At 45.5% G+C, this 13,484-nt stretch overlaps 1 long non-coding RNA gene across 1 annotated transcript in view; it reads right to left on the bottom strand.

Moving 5' to 3' along the window:
* Window positions 1–278: 278 nt before the first annotated feature.
* Window positions 279–13,484, bottom strand: part of LOC133359422 (uncharacterized) — a 19,855-nt gene continuing 6,649 nt past the window's right edge. Inside the window, exon 2 of the long non-coding RNA XR_009757163.1 lies at window positions 279–4,089. This is a non-coding gene — a long non-coding RNA (uncharacterized LOC133359422). The remainder of the gene's footprint in view (window positions 4,090–13,484) is intronic.

The raw sequence follows: 13,484 nt of genomic DNA, 5'->3' as shown, positions 1-13,484 counted from the left end.
ATCCATCTAACTTCATCAATCAACTACGTGTGGACATCGATATACTTTGCGATAAAGTTATCCAGTAACTCGTGTACGTTGTGGCGTCTATATTTGACTGTGCTACTTTGGGCAGCCGTATAAAGCCTTAAGTTTGTGTTCATAGATTGTGCTGCAAATGTTTATATTGTATACTATTTCTATTAGTTAAACACGCCTATAGTTGTATAAATACACTCTATGAGTGTGTATGTATCAGAACCACAACATGTATTTTAGAGTGTAGGGATATATTCTGCTATATGTGTGTTAACATCTGTTTATATTGTATACTATTTCTATTAGTTAAACACACCTTTGTTGTATAAATGCACTCTATGTGTGTGTGTATGTGTGTATATCAGAATCAGAACATGTATTTTAGAGTGTAGGGATATATTCTGATGCATGTGTGTGTTAACATCTGTTTATATTGTATACTATTTCTATTAGTTAAACACACCTTTGTTGTATAAATGCACTCTATGAGTGTGTGTATGTGTGTATATCAGAATCAGAACATGTATTTTAGAGTGTAGGGATATATTCTGATGCATGTGTGTGTTAACATCTGTTTATATTGTATACTATTTCTATTAGTTAAACACACCTTTGTTGTATAAATGCACTCTATGAGTGTGTGTATGTGTGTGTATCAGAATCAGAACATGTATTTTAGAGTGGAGAAATATATTCTGCTATATGTGTGTGTTTGTTAACATCTGTTTATATTGTACTATTTCTATTAGTTAAACACACCTTTGTTGTATAAATGTACTCTAAGTGTGTGTATGTGTGTATATCAGAATCAGAACATGTATTTTAGAGTGTAGGGATATATTCTGCTATATGTGTGTTAACATGTTTATATTGTATACTATTTCTATTAGTTAAACACACCTTTGTTGTATAAATACACTCTATGTGTGTATGTGTGTGTATCAGAATCAGAACATGTATTTTAGAGTGGAGAAATATATTCTGCTGTGTGTGTGTTAACATCTGTTTATATTGTATACTATTTCTATTAGTTAAACACACCTTTGTTGTATAAATGCACTCTATGAGTGTGTGTATGTGTGTGTATCAGAATCAGAACATGTATTTTAGAGTGTAGGGATATATTCTGCTATATGTGTGTTAACATCTGTTTATATTGTATACTATTTCTATTAGTTAAACACACCTTTGTTGTATAAATGCACTCTATGTGTGTATGTATGTGTGTATCAGAATCAGAACATGTATTTTAGAGTGGAGGGATATATTCTGCTATATGTGTGTTAACATCTGTTTATATTGTACTATTTCTATTAGTTAAACACACTTTTGTTGTATAAATGCACTCTATGTGTGTGTGTATGTGTGTATATCAGAATCAGAACATGTATTTTAGAGTGTAGGGATATATTCTGATGCATGTGTGTGTGTTAACATCACTGTTTATATTGTATTGTGTACAATTTGTACACAATACACACCTACACCCGTATGTATAGTGCACACTTTAGCACTCTATGAGTGTGTGTGTGTAGAAATCAGAATATGTATTAGCCTGCAGCAATATATTCTGCTGCATAAGTGCTATTTGTGTGTGTTAATAGCTGTGTTTATATTCTATGTTATCAATTTGTACACACACACACCCCTCTCTGTATCTTGTACACATGTACTATATGAGTGTATCAGAATCAGTATTGATAATGTGTTTATATTGTACTATATCGATTTGTACACACTCCTCTCTGTATATTGTACACATGTACTATATGAGTGTGTGTATCAGAATCAGTATTGATGTGTTTATATTGTACTATTTCAATTTGTACACACTCCTCTGTATGTATATTGTACACATGTACTATATGAGTGTGTGTATCAGAATCAGTATTGATAATGTGTTTATATTGTACTATATCAATTTGTACACACTCCTCTGTATGTATATTGTACACATGTACTATATGAGTGTGTGTATCAGAATCAGTATTGATAATGTGTTTATATTGTACTATATCGATTTGTACACACTCCTCTCTGTATATTGTACACATGTACTATATGAGTGTGTGTATCAGAATCAGTATTGATGTGTTTATATTGTACTATTTCAATTTGTACACACTCCTCTGTATGTATATTGTACACATGTACTATATGAGTGTGTGTATCAGAATCAGTATTGATAATGTGTTTATATTGTACTATATCAATTTGTACACACTCCTCTGTATGTATATTGTACACATGTACTATATGAGTGTGTGTATCAGAATCAGTATTGATAATGTGTTTATATTGTACTATATCGATTTGTACACACTCCTCTCTGTATATTGTACACATGTACTATATGAGTGTGTGTATCAGAATCAGTATTGATGTGTTTATATTGTACTATTTCAATTTGTACACACTCCTCTGTATGTATATTGTACACATGTACTATATGAGTGTGTGTATCAGAATCAGTATTGATAATGTGTTTATATTGTACTATTATCAATTGTACACACTCCTCTGTATGTATATTGTACACGTGCACTATATGAGTGTGTGTGCGTATATCAGAATATGTATTTTTTTAAACCAATTTTGCAAAACATGGGCCAGGAATCATCGACACCCTCAAAGTCATAAAATAATGTGGAAGAAATTTGCTTAAATGCATCGGGTCCAATCGAGTTTAGTTACGTTTTAAACCGATGCTAGTGGTGGTGATGGTGTGTGTGTACAGTGCTATCTATGTATTATATCCACTCCAGGTCTCTGTGTGGTGAGTCTATGGGTCTCTGTGTGGTGAGTCTGTGGGTCTCTGTGTGGTGAGTCTGTGGGTCTCTGTGTGGTGAGTCTGTGGGTCTCTGTGTGGTGAGTCTGTGGGTCTCTGTGTGGTGAGTCTGTGGGTCTCTGTGTGGTGAGTCTATGGGTATCTTTTTTTTTAATGGGTCTATGGGTCTCTGTGAGAGTGGTGAGTCTATGGGTCTCTGTGTGGTGAGTCTATGGGTATCTTTTTTTTTCATGGGTCTTTGGGTCTCTGTGAGAGTGGTGAGTCTATGGGTCTCTCTGCGTGTGAGTGGTGAGTCTATGGTTCTCTGTATGATGAGTCTATGGGTCTGTGTGTGTGTGTGGTAAATCTGTGGGTCTCTGATGAGTCTGTGGGTCTTTGCGTGATGAGTCTATGGGTCTCTGTGAGTCTATGGCTCTGTGTGGTGAGTCTATGGCTCTCTGTGCGGTGAGTCTATGGCTCTCTGTGGGGTGAATCTATGGCTCTCTGTGTGGTGAGTATATGGCTCTCTGTGCGGTGAGTCTATGGCTCTCTGCGCGGTGAGTCTATGGGTCTCTGTGTGAGTGGTGAGTCTATGGCTCTCTGTGTGTGAGTGTGGTGAGTCTATGGCTCTCTGCGTGGTGAGTCTATGGGTCTCTGTGTGAGTGGTGAGTCTATGGCTCTCTGTGTGTGAGTGTGGTGAGTCTATGGCTCTCTGCGTGGTGAGTCTATGGGTCTCTGTGTGATGAGTCTATGGCTTCTCTGTGTGGTGAGTCTATGGCTCTCTGCGTGGTGAGTCTATGGCTCTCTGCGTGGTGAGTCTATGGCTCTGTGTGAGTGGTGAGTCTATGGGTCTCTGTGTGATGAGTCTATGGCTCTCTGCGTGGTGAGTCTATGGCTCTCTGCGTGGTGAGTCTATGGCTCTGTGTGAGTGGTGAGTCTATGGGTCTCTGTGTGAGTGGTGAGTCTATGGATCTCTCTGTGTGTGTGGTGAGTCTATGGGTCTCTGTGTGTGCGGTCGGTCTATGTCTCTCTGTAAGGTGAGTCTATGTCTCTCTGTGTGTGTGGTGAGTCTATGTCTCTCTGTAAGGTGAGTCTATGTCTCTCTGTGTGTGTAAGGTGAGTCTATGTCTCTCTGTGTGTGTGTGGTGAGTCTATGCGCCCTCCGCACAACCATAATCAGCGCTTAGCCCCCCACGTTCTGTTAAGACTACACGGCTGCCGCTGCTGCTACTGGGGGGGGGGGGGCCCTTTGCCTCTATCTCTGCGTGAATCTTCGTGACCCTTTGGCACAGCAGGGAGCCCGCCTGCAAGAGACAGGGGGTGAGAGTTAGACTCCAGGACATGCGTCAGAGTTTGCTCGCAAAAGAGAGGGAAGGGGAGGAGATCCATTTACAGGTGAATATTGCATCATGGGATCTCCTTTGCCAGTACCAACATATACTAATAGGGGTTTTTCCCCTTTTTTCTGGCAACAAAACTGACACCTTTTGCAAGGAATCATGTTTACATTAACCACAATACTTGCAGTCAAATGCAAACAAAAAACAATACTCTGATCATTTATGCATTGTCTTTCAAACTGATTGGTCCACACCAGAGACAGCTTTCTTTAGAGCCTAGTCTCACATGGTGTTCGACCAGATGACGCCAAAAGGCGCACAGTTCAAGGACAACGCACTATCAGAGTAATGAAATTATCAGAGTATTGTTTTTTGTTTGCATTTGACTGCAAGTATTGTGGTTAATGTAAGCATGTTTCCTTGCAAAAGGTGTCAGTTTTGTTGCCAGAAAACGGGGGAAACCCTATTAGGTGAATATTGATCGGAAGCTTTGGTGCCTGCAGGAATTCCCATATTCTCTTTGGTTCTTTCGGTAAAGTCCACGTAGGTAGACAAAATAAAAAATCACGACCACGTTTCGACAATAAAACAAATCTCACGACGTTTCGACTGCAACACAAGCAGCAAGCATCGTCATCGTCAGGTGTGAAATCCACGGCAAGAAAATTTTAAAATTTGAAATTTTTAAAAATTGAAATTTGAAAATTTGAAAATTTAAAATATTGAAATTTTTACATTTTCTTGCTGTGGATTTCACACCTGATGATGTTGCTGCTTGTGTTGCAGTCAAAACGTGAGAAATTTTATTTGTTATATTTATATTATTTTATTATTTCCCTTCTACGTGACGACTTTACCGAAAGAACCAACAATATGAATCCCTGCAGTCACGAAAGAAGCTTTAAATCACAAGACGTTTTAGATTTCAACGCGAGCAATCACATCAGGTGAGGGAACCACAGCAAGACAACTTTGCCTGCATCACCAGTTTTCTTGCTGTGGTTGCCCTCACCTGATGATGATTGCTCGCGTTGAAATCTAAAACGTCTTGTGATTTAAAGCTTCTTTCGTGACTGCAGGGATTCATATTGTTGGTTCTTTCGGTAAAGTCACCACGTAGAAGGGAAATAATACAATAATACAAATATAAAACAATACAAATCCTCACGACGTTTCCGCTGCAACACAAGCAGCAATCATCGTCAGGTGTGAAATCCACAGCAAGAAAATTTAAAAAATGTAAAATATAAAAAATTTAAGATTTTCAAAATAAATTTTTTTCTTGCAATTTCAAATTTTCTTGCTGTGGATTTCACACCTGATGACGATTATTGCACGTGTTGCAGCCGAAACGTCGTGAGAATTTGTATTGTTTTATATTATTTTATTATTCTATTATTTCCCTTCTACGTGATGACTTTACCGAAAGAACCAAGAAAATATCTAAAACGTCGTCCTGATCGATTATCTTGTCTACCTACGTGGACTTTACCTACAGAAACCAAAGAGGGAATTTACAGGTAACCCCGTAGAATCCCATCGGGTTCAAGACACCGCTGGCGGATTGTGTGGAAGCTTCTTGCTTGTAGCCAGAGGGTGGTGACGACTTTCCTGAGGGTCTATGGGTCTCTATCTGTGTGCGTGTGAGTGTGGTGAGTCTATGGGTCTCTGTGTGGTGAGTCTATGGGTCTCTGTGTAGTGTGTGGTGAGTCTATGGGTCTCTGTGTGTGTGGTGAGTCTATGGGTCTCTGTGTAGTGTGTGGTGAGTCTATGGGTCTCTGTGTGTGTGGTGAGTCTATGGGTCTCTGTGTGTGTGGTGAGTCTATGGGTCTGTGTGGTGAGTCTATGGGTCTCTGTGTGTGTGTTGAGTCAATGGGTCTCTGTCTGTGTGTGAGTGTGGTGAGTCTATGGGTCTCTGTGTGTGTGGTGAGTCTATGGGTCTGTGTGTGTGTGTGTGTGGTGAGTCTATGGGTCTGTGTGGTGAGTCTATGGGTCTCTGTGTGTGTGTGGTGAGTCTATGGGTCTGTGTGGTGAGTCTATGGGTCTCTGTGTGTGTGTTGAGTCTATGGGTCTCTGTCTGTGTGTGAGTGTGGTGAGTCTATGGGTCTCTGTGTGTGTGGTGAGTCTATGGGTCTGTGTGTGTGTGTGTGGTGAGTCTATGGGTCTGTGTGGTGAGTCTATGGGTCTCTCTGTGTGTGTTGAGTCTATGGCTCTGTGTGGTGAGTCTATGGGTCTCTGTGTGTGTGTGTTGAGTCTATGGGTCTCTGTCTGTGTGTGAGTGTGGTGAGTCTATGGGTCTCTGTGTGTGTGGTGAGTCTATGGGTCTCTGTGTGTGTGGTGAGTCTATGGGTCTCTGTGTGGTGAGTCTATGGGTCTCTGTGTGGTGAGTCTGTGGGTCTCTGTGTGTGAGTGTGGTGAGTCTCTGTGTGTGTGTGTGGTGAGTCTATGGGGCTATGTGTGTGTGTGTGGTGAGTCTATGGGTCTCTGTGTGTGTGGTGAGTCTATGGGTCTCTGTGTGGTGAGTCTATGGGTCTCTGTGTGTGTGTGTGGTGAGTCTATGGGTCTCTGTGTGGGTGGTGAGTCTGTGGGTCTCTGTGTGTGTGTGAGTGTAGTGAGTCTATGGGTCTCTGTGTGGTGAGTCTATGGGTCTCTGTGTGGGTGGTGAGTCTGTGGGTCTCTGTGTGTGTGTGTGTGTAGTGAGTCTATGGGTCTCTGTGTGTGTGTGTGGTGAGTCTATGGGTCTCTGTGTGTGAGTGTGGTGAGTCTATGGGTCTGTGTGTGTGTGTGGTGAGTCTATGGGTCTCTGTGTGTGAGTGTGGTGAGTCTATGGGTCTCTGTGTGTGTGGTGAGTCTATGGGTGTGTGTGTGTGGTGAGTCTAAGGGTCTCTGTGTGTGTGTAGTGAGTCTATGGGTCTGTGTGTGAGTAGTGAGTCTATGGGTCTCTGTGTGTGTGTGGTGAGTCTATGGGTCTCTCTGTGGGTGTGGTGAGTCTATGGGTCTGTGTGTGTGTGGTGAGTCTATGGGTCTCTGTGTGTGTGTAGTGAGTCTATGGGTCTGTGTGTGTGTGTAGTGAGTCTATGGGTCTGTGTGTGTGTGTGGTGAGTCTATGGGTCTGTGTGTGTGTGGTGAGTCTATGGGTCTGTGTGTGTGTGTGGTGAGTCTATGGGTCTGTGTGTGTGTGTGGTGAGTCTATGGGTCTGTGTGTGTGTGTGGTGAGTCTATGGGTCTATGTGTGTGTGGTGAGTCTATGGGTCTGTGTGTGTGTGTGGTGAGTCTATGGGTCTCTGTGTATGTGGTGAGTCTATGGGTCTCTCTGTGTGTGTGGTGAGTCTATGGGTCTGTGTGTGTGGTGAGTCTATGGGTCTCTGTGTGTGTGGTGAGTCTATGGGTCTCTGTGTATGTGGTGAGTCTATGGGTCTCTCTGTGTGTGTGGTGAGTCTATGGGTCTCTGTGTGTGTGGTGAGTCTATGGGTCTCTGTGTATGTGGTGAGTCTATGGGTCTCTCTGTGTGTGTTGTGAGTCTATGGGTCTGTGTATGTGGTGAGTCTATGGGTCTCTGTGTGTGTGGTGAGTCTATGGGTCTCTGTGTATGTGGTGAGTCTATGGGTCTCTCTGTGTGTGTTGTGAGTCTATGGGTCTGTGTATGTGGTGAGTCTATGGGTCTCTGTGTGTGTGGTGAGTCTATGGGTCCGTGTGTGTGGTGAGTCTATGGGTCTGTGTGTGTGGTGAGTCTATGGGTCTCTGTGTGTGTGGTGAGTCTATGGGTCTGTGTGTGTGTGTGGTGAGTCTATGGGTCTGTGTGTGTGTGTAGTGAGTCTATGGGTCTGTGTGTGTGTGTGGTGAGTCTATGGGTCTGTGTGTGTAGTGAGTCTATGGGTCTCTGTGTGTGTGGTGAGTCTATGGGTCTGTGTGTGTGGTGAGTCTATGGGTCTGTGTGTGTGTGTAGTGAGTCTATGGGTCTGTGTGTGTGTGTGGTGAGTCTATGGGTCTGTGTGTGTGTGTGGTGAGTCTATGGGTCTGTGTGTGTGTGTGGTGAGTCTATGGGTCTCTGTGTGTGTGTGGTGAGTCTATGGGTCTATGTGTGTGTGGTGAGTCTATGGTCTGTGTGTGTGTGTGGTGAGTCTATGGGTCTCTGTGTGTGTGTGGTGAGTCTATGGGTCTGTGTGTGTGTGTGTGGTGAGTCTATGGGTCTGTGTGTGTGTGTGGTGAGTCTATGGGTCTCTGTGTGTGTGTGGTGAGTCTATGGGTCTGTGTGTGTGTGTGGTGAGTCTATGGGTCTGTGTGTGTGTGTGGTGAGTCTATGGGTCTGTGTGTGTGTGTGGTGAGTCTATGGGTCTGTGTGTGTGTGTAGTGAGTCTATGGGTCTCTGTGTGTGAGTGGTGAGTCTATGGGTCTCTGTGTGTGTGTGGTGAGTCTATGGGTCTCTGTGTGTGTGTGGTGAGTCTATGGGTCTCTGTGTGTGAGTGGTGAGTCTATGGGTCTGTGTGTGAGTGTAGTGAGTCTATGGGTCTGTGTGTGTGAGTGGTGAGTCTATGGGTCTCTGTGTGTGTGTGTGGTGAGTCTATGGGTCTGTGTGTGTGTGTGGTGAGTCTATGGGTCTGTGTGTGTGTGTAGGGAGTCTATGGGTCTGTGTGTGTGTGTGGTGAGTCTATGGGTCTGTGTGTGTGTGGTGAGTCTATGGGTCTGTGTGTGTGTGGTGAGTCTATGGGTCTGTGTGTGTGTGTGGTGAGTCTATGGGTCTCTGTGTGTGAGTAGTGAGTCTATGGGTCTCTGTGTGTGAGTAGTGAGTCTATGGGTCTCTGTGTGTGTGTGGTGAGTCTATGGGTCTCTGTGTGTGAGTAGTGAGTCTATGGGTCTCTGTGTGTGAGTAGTGAGTCTATGGGTCTCTGTGTGTGAGTAGTGAGTCTATGGGTCTCTGTGTGTGAGTAGTGAGTCTATGGGTCTGTGTGTGTGTGTGGTGAGTCTATGGGTCTATGTGTGTGTGGTGAGTCTATGGGTCTGTGTGTGTGTGTGGTGAGTCTATGGGTCTGTGTGTGTGTGTGTGGTGAGTCTATGGGTCTGTGTGTGTGTGTAGTGAGTCTATGGGTCTCTGTGTGTGAGTGGTGAGTCTATGGGTCTCTGTGTGTGTGTGGTGAGTCTATGGGTCTCTGTGTGTGTGTGGTGAGTCTATGGGTCTCTGTGTGTGTGTAGTGAGTCTATGGGTCTGTGTGTGTGTGTGGTGAGTCTATGGGTCTGTGTGTGTGTGTGGTGAGTCTATGGGTCTGTGTGTGTGTGTGGTGAGTCTATGGGTCTGTGTGTGTGTGTGGTGAGTCTATGGGTCTATGTGTGTGTGGTGAGTCTATGGGTCTCTGTGTATGTGGTGAGTCTATGGGTCTCTCTGTGTGTGTGGTGAGTCTATGGGTCTGTGTGTGTGGTGAGTCTATGGGTCTCTGTGTGTGTGGTGAGTCTATGGGTCTCTGTGTATGTGGTGAGTCTATGGGTCTCTCTGTGTGTGTTGTGAGTCTATGGGTCTGTGTGTGTGGTGAGTCTATGGGTCTCTGTGTGTGTAGTGAGTCTATGGGTCTCTCTGTGTGTGTGGTGAGTCTATGGGTCTGTGTGTGTGGTGAGTCTATGGGTCTGTGTGTGTGGTGAGTCTATGGGTCTCTGTGTGTGTAGTGAGTCTATGGGTCTCTCTGTGTGTGTGGTGAGTCTATGGGTCCGTGTGTGTAGTGAGTCTATGGGTCTGTGTGTGTGTGTGGTGAGTCTATGGGTCTATGTGTGTGTGTGTGGTGAGTCTATGGGTCTATGTGTGTGTGGTGAGTCTATGGGTCTGTGTGTGTGTGTGGTGAGTCTATGGGTCTGTGTGTGTGTGTGGTGAGTCTATGGGTCTGTGTGTGTGTGTGGTGAGTCTATGGGTCTATGTGTGTGTGGTGAGTCTATGGGTCTGTGTGTGTGTGTGGTGAGTCTATGGGTCTATGTGTGTGTGGTGAGTCTATGGGTCTATGTGTGTGTAGTGAGTCTATGGGTCTCTGTGTGTGTGTGTGGTGAGTCTATGGGTCTGTGTGTGTGTGTGGTGAGTCTATGGGTCTGTGTGTGTGTGTGTGGTGAGTCTATGGGTCTGTGTGTGTGTGTAGGGAGTCTATGGGTCTGTGTGTGTGTGTAGTGAGTCTATGGGTCTGTGTGTGTGTGTGGTGAGTCTATGGGTCTGTGTGTGTGTGTGGTGAGTCTATGGGTCTGTGTGTGTGTGTGGTGAGTCTCTGGGTCTGTGTGTGTGTGTGGTGAGTCTATGGGTCTGTGTGTGTGTGTGGTGAGTCTATGGGTCTGTGTGTGTGTGTGGTGAGTCTATGGGTCTGTGTGTGTGTGTGGTGAGTCTATGGGTCTGTGTGTGTGTGTGGTGAGTCTATGGGTCTGTGTGTGTGTGTAGTGAGTCTATGGGTCTCTGTGTGTGAGTGGTGAGTCTATGGGTCTCTGTGTGTGTGTGGTGAGTCTATGGGTCTCTGTGTGTGTGTGGTGAGTCTATGGGTCTCTGTGTGTGAGTAGTGAGTCTATGGGTCTCTGTGTGTGTGTGGTGAGTCTATGGGTCTGTGTGTGTGTGTGGTGAGTCTATGGGTCTCTGTGTGTGAGTAGTGAGTCTATGGGTCTCTGTGTGTGAGTGGTGAGTCTATGGGTCTCTGTGTGTGAGTAGTGAGTCTATGGGTCTCTGTGTGTGAGTAGTGAGTCTATGGGTCTGTGTGTGTGTGTGGTGAGTCTATGGGTCTCTGTGTGTGTGGTGAGTCTATGGGTCTGTGTGTGTGTGTGGTGAGTCTATGGGTCTCTGTGTGTGAGTAGTGAGTCTATGGGTCTGTGTGTGTGTGTGGTGAGTCTATGGGTCTCTGTGTGTGTGTGGTGAGTCTATGGGTCTCTGTGTGTGTGTGGTGAGTCTATGGGTCTGTGTGTGTGTGTGTGGTGAGTCTATGGGTCTGTGTGTGTGTGTAGGGAGTCTATGGGTCTGTGTGTGTGTGTAGTGAGTCTATGGGTCTGTGTGTGTGTGTGGTGAGTCTATGGGTCTGTGTGTGTGTGTGGTGAGTCTATGGGTCTGTGTGTGTGTGTGGTGAGTCTATGGGTCTGTGTGTGTGTGTAGTGAGTCTATGGGTCTGTGTGTGTGTGTGGTGAGTCTATGGGTCTGTGTGTGAGTAGTGAGTCTATGGGTCTCTGTGTGTGTGTGGTGAGTCTATGGGTCTGTGTGTGTGTGTGGTGAGTCTATGGGTCTGTGTGTGTGTGTAGTGAGTCTATGGGTCTCTGTGTGTGAGTGGTGAGTCTATGGGTCTCTGTGTGTGTGTGGTGAGTCTATGGGTCTCTGTGTGTGTGTGGTGAGTCTATGGGTCTCTGTGTGTGTGTGGTGAGTCTATGGGTCTCTGTGTGTGAGTGGTGAGTCTATGGGTCTGTGTGTGTGTGTGGTGAGTCTATGGGTCTGTGTGTGTGTGTAGGGAGTCTATGGGTCTGTGTGTGTGTGTAGTGAGTCTATGGGTCTGTGTGTGTGTGTGGTGAGTCTATGGGTCTGTGTGTGTGTGTGGTGAGTCTATGGGTCTGTGTGTGTGTGTAGGGAGTCTATGGGTCTGTGTGTGTGTGTAGTGAGTCTATGGGTCTCTGTGTGTGTGTGGTGAGTCTATGGGTCTCTGTGTGTGTGTGGTGAGTCTATGGGTCTCTGTGTGTGAGTGGTGAGTCTATGGGTCTCTGTGTGTGTGGTGAGTCTATGGGTCTCTGTGTGAGTGGTGAGTCTATGGGTCTCTGTGTGTGAGTGGTGAGTCTATGGGTCTCTGTGTGTGAGTGGTGAGTCTATGGGTCTCTGTGTGAGTGGTGAGTCTATGGGTCTCTGTGTGTGAGTGGTGAGTCTATGGGTCTCTGTGTGTGAGTGGTGAGTCTATGGGTCTCTGTGTGTGAGTGGTGAGTCTATGGGTCTCTGTGTGTGTGTGGTGAGTCTATGGGTCTCTGTGTGTGAGTGGTGAGTCTATGGGTCTCTGTGTGTGTGTGGTGAGTCTATGGGTCTCTGTGTGAGTGGTGAGTCTATGGGTCTCTGTGTGTGTGTGGTGAGTCTATGGGTCTCTGTGTGAGTGGTGAGTCTATGGGTCTCTGTGTGAGTGGTGAGTCTATGGGTCTCTGTGTGAGTGGTGAGTCTATGGGTCTCTGTGTGAGTGGTGAGTCTATGGGTCTCTGTGTGAGTGGTGAGTCTATGGGTCTCTGTGTGAGTGGTGAGTCTATGGGTCTCTGTGTGAGTGGTGAGTCTATGGGTCTCTGTGTGAGTGGTGAGTCTATGGGTCTCTGTGTGAGTGGTGAGTCTATGGCTCTCTGTGTGAGTGATGAGTCTATGGGTCTCTGTGTGAGTGGTGAGTCTATGGCTCTCTGTGTGAGTGGTGAGTCTATGGCTCTCTTTGTGAGTGATGAGTCTATGGGTCTCTGTGTGAGTGGTGAGTCTATGGGTCTCTGTGTGAGTGGTGAGTCTTTGGGTCTCTGTGTGAGTGGTGAGTCTATGGGTCTCTGTGTGAGTGGTGAGTCTATGGGTCTCTGTGTGTGTGTAGTGAGTCTATGGGTCTCTGTGTGAGTGGTGAGTCTATGGGTCTCTGTGTGTGAGTAGTGAGTCTATGGGTCTCTGTGTGTGAGTAGTGAGTCTATGGGTCTCTGTGTGAGTGGTGAGTCTATGGCTCTCTGTGTGTGTGGTGAGTCTATGGGTCTCTGTGTGTGTGGTGAGTCTATGGGTCTCTGTGTGTGTGTGGTGAGTCTATGGGTCTCTGTGTGAGTGGTGAGTCTATGGGTCTCTGTGTGAGTAGTGAGTCTATGGGTCTCTGTGTGTGTGGTGAGTCTATGGGTCTCTGTGTGTGTGTGGTGAGTCTATGGGTCTCTGTGTGAGTGGTGAGTCTATGGGTCTGTGTGTGAGTGGTGAGTCTATGGGTCTCTGTGTGTGTGGTGAGTCTATGGGTCTCTGTGTGAGTGGTGAGTCTATGGGTCTCTGTGTGTGTGTGTGGTGAGTCTATGGGTCTCTGTGTGTGTGTGTGGTGAGTCTATGGGTCTCTGTGTGGAGGCTACACTCACAACTACAGTACACAACTACAGTACACAACTACAGTACACACATAACTACAGTGCACACACACACTACAGTAATCACACGTGGCTAGGGACAGGCGAATGCACTTACACACCACATAGCACACATTCCTAACACACACACTCACACACACACACTCACACACACACACTCCCACACACTCACACACACTCAGACACTCACTCACACACACACCACATACTCACACACCACATAGCACACATTCCTAACACACACACACACTCACACACACTCACACACACACACTCCCACACACTTACACACACTCAGACACTCA

This window comes from Lethenteron reissneri, chromosome 65 (genome assembly GCF_015708825.2).
Source record: "Lethenteron reissneri isolate LAM-NWPU_2019-01 chromosome 65, ASM1570882v1, whole genome shotgun sequence".
Classification (NCBI taxonomy): Eukaryota; Metazoa; Chordata; class Hyperoartia; order Petromyzontiformes; family Petromyzontidae; genus Lethenteron; species Lethenteron reissneri.
Note: the sequence above shows the minus strand (reverse complement) of the source record. Positions and strands in the feature narration are given on the sequence as shown.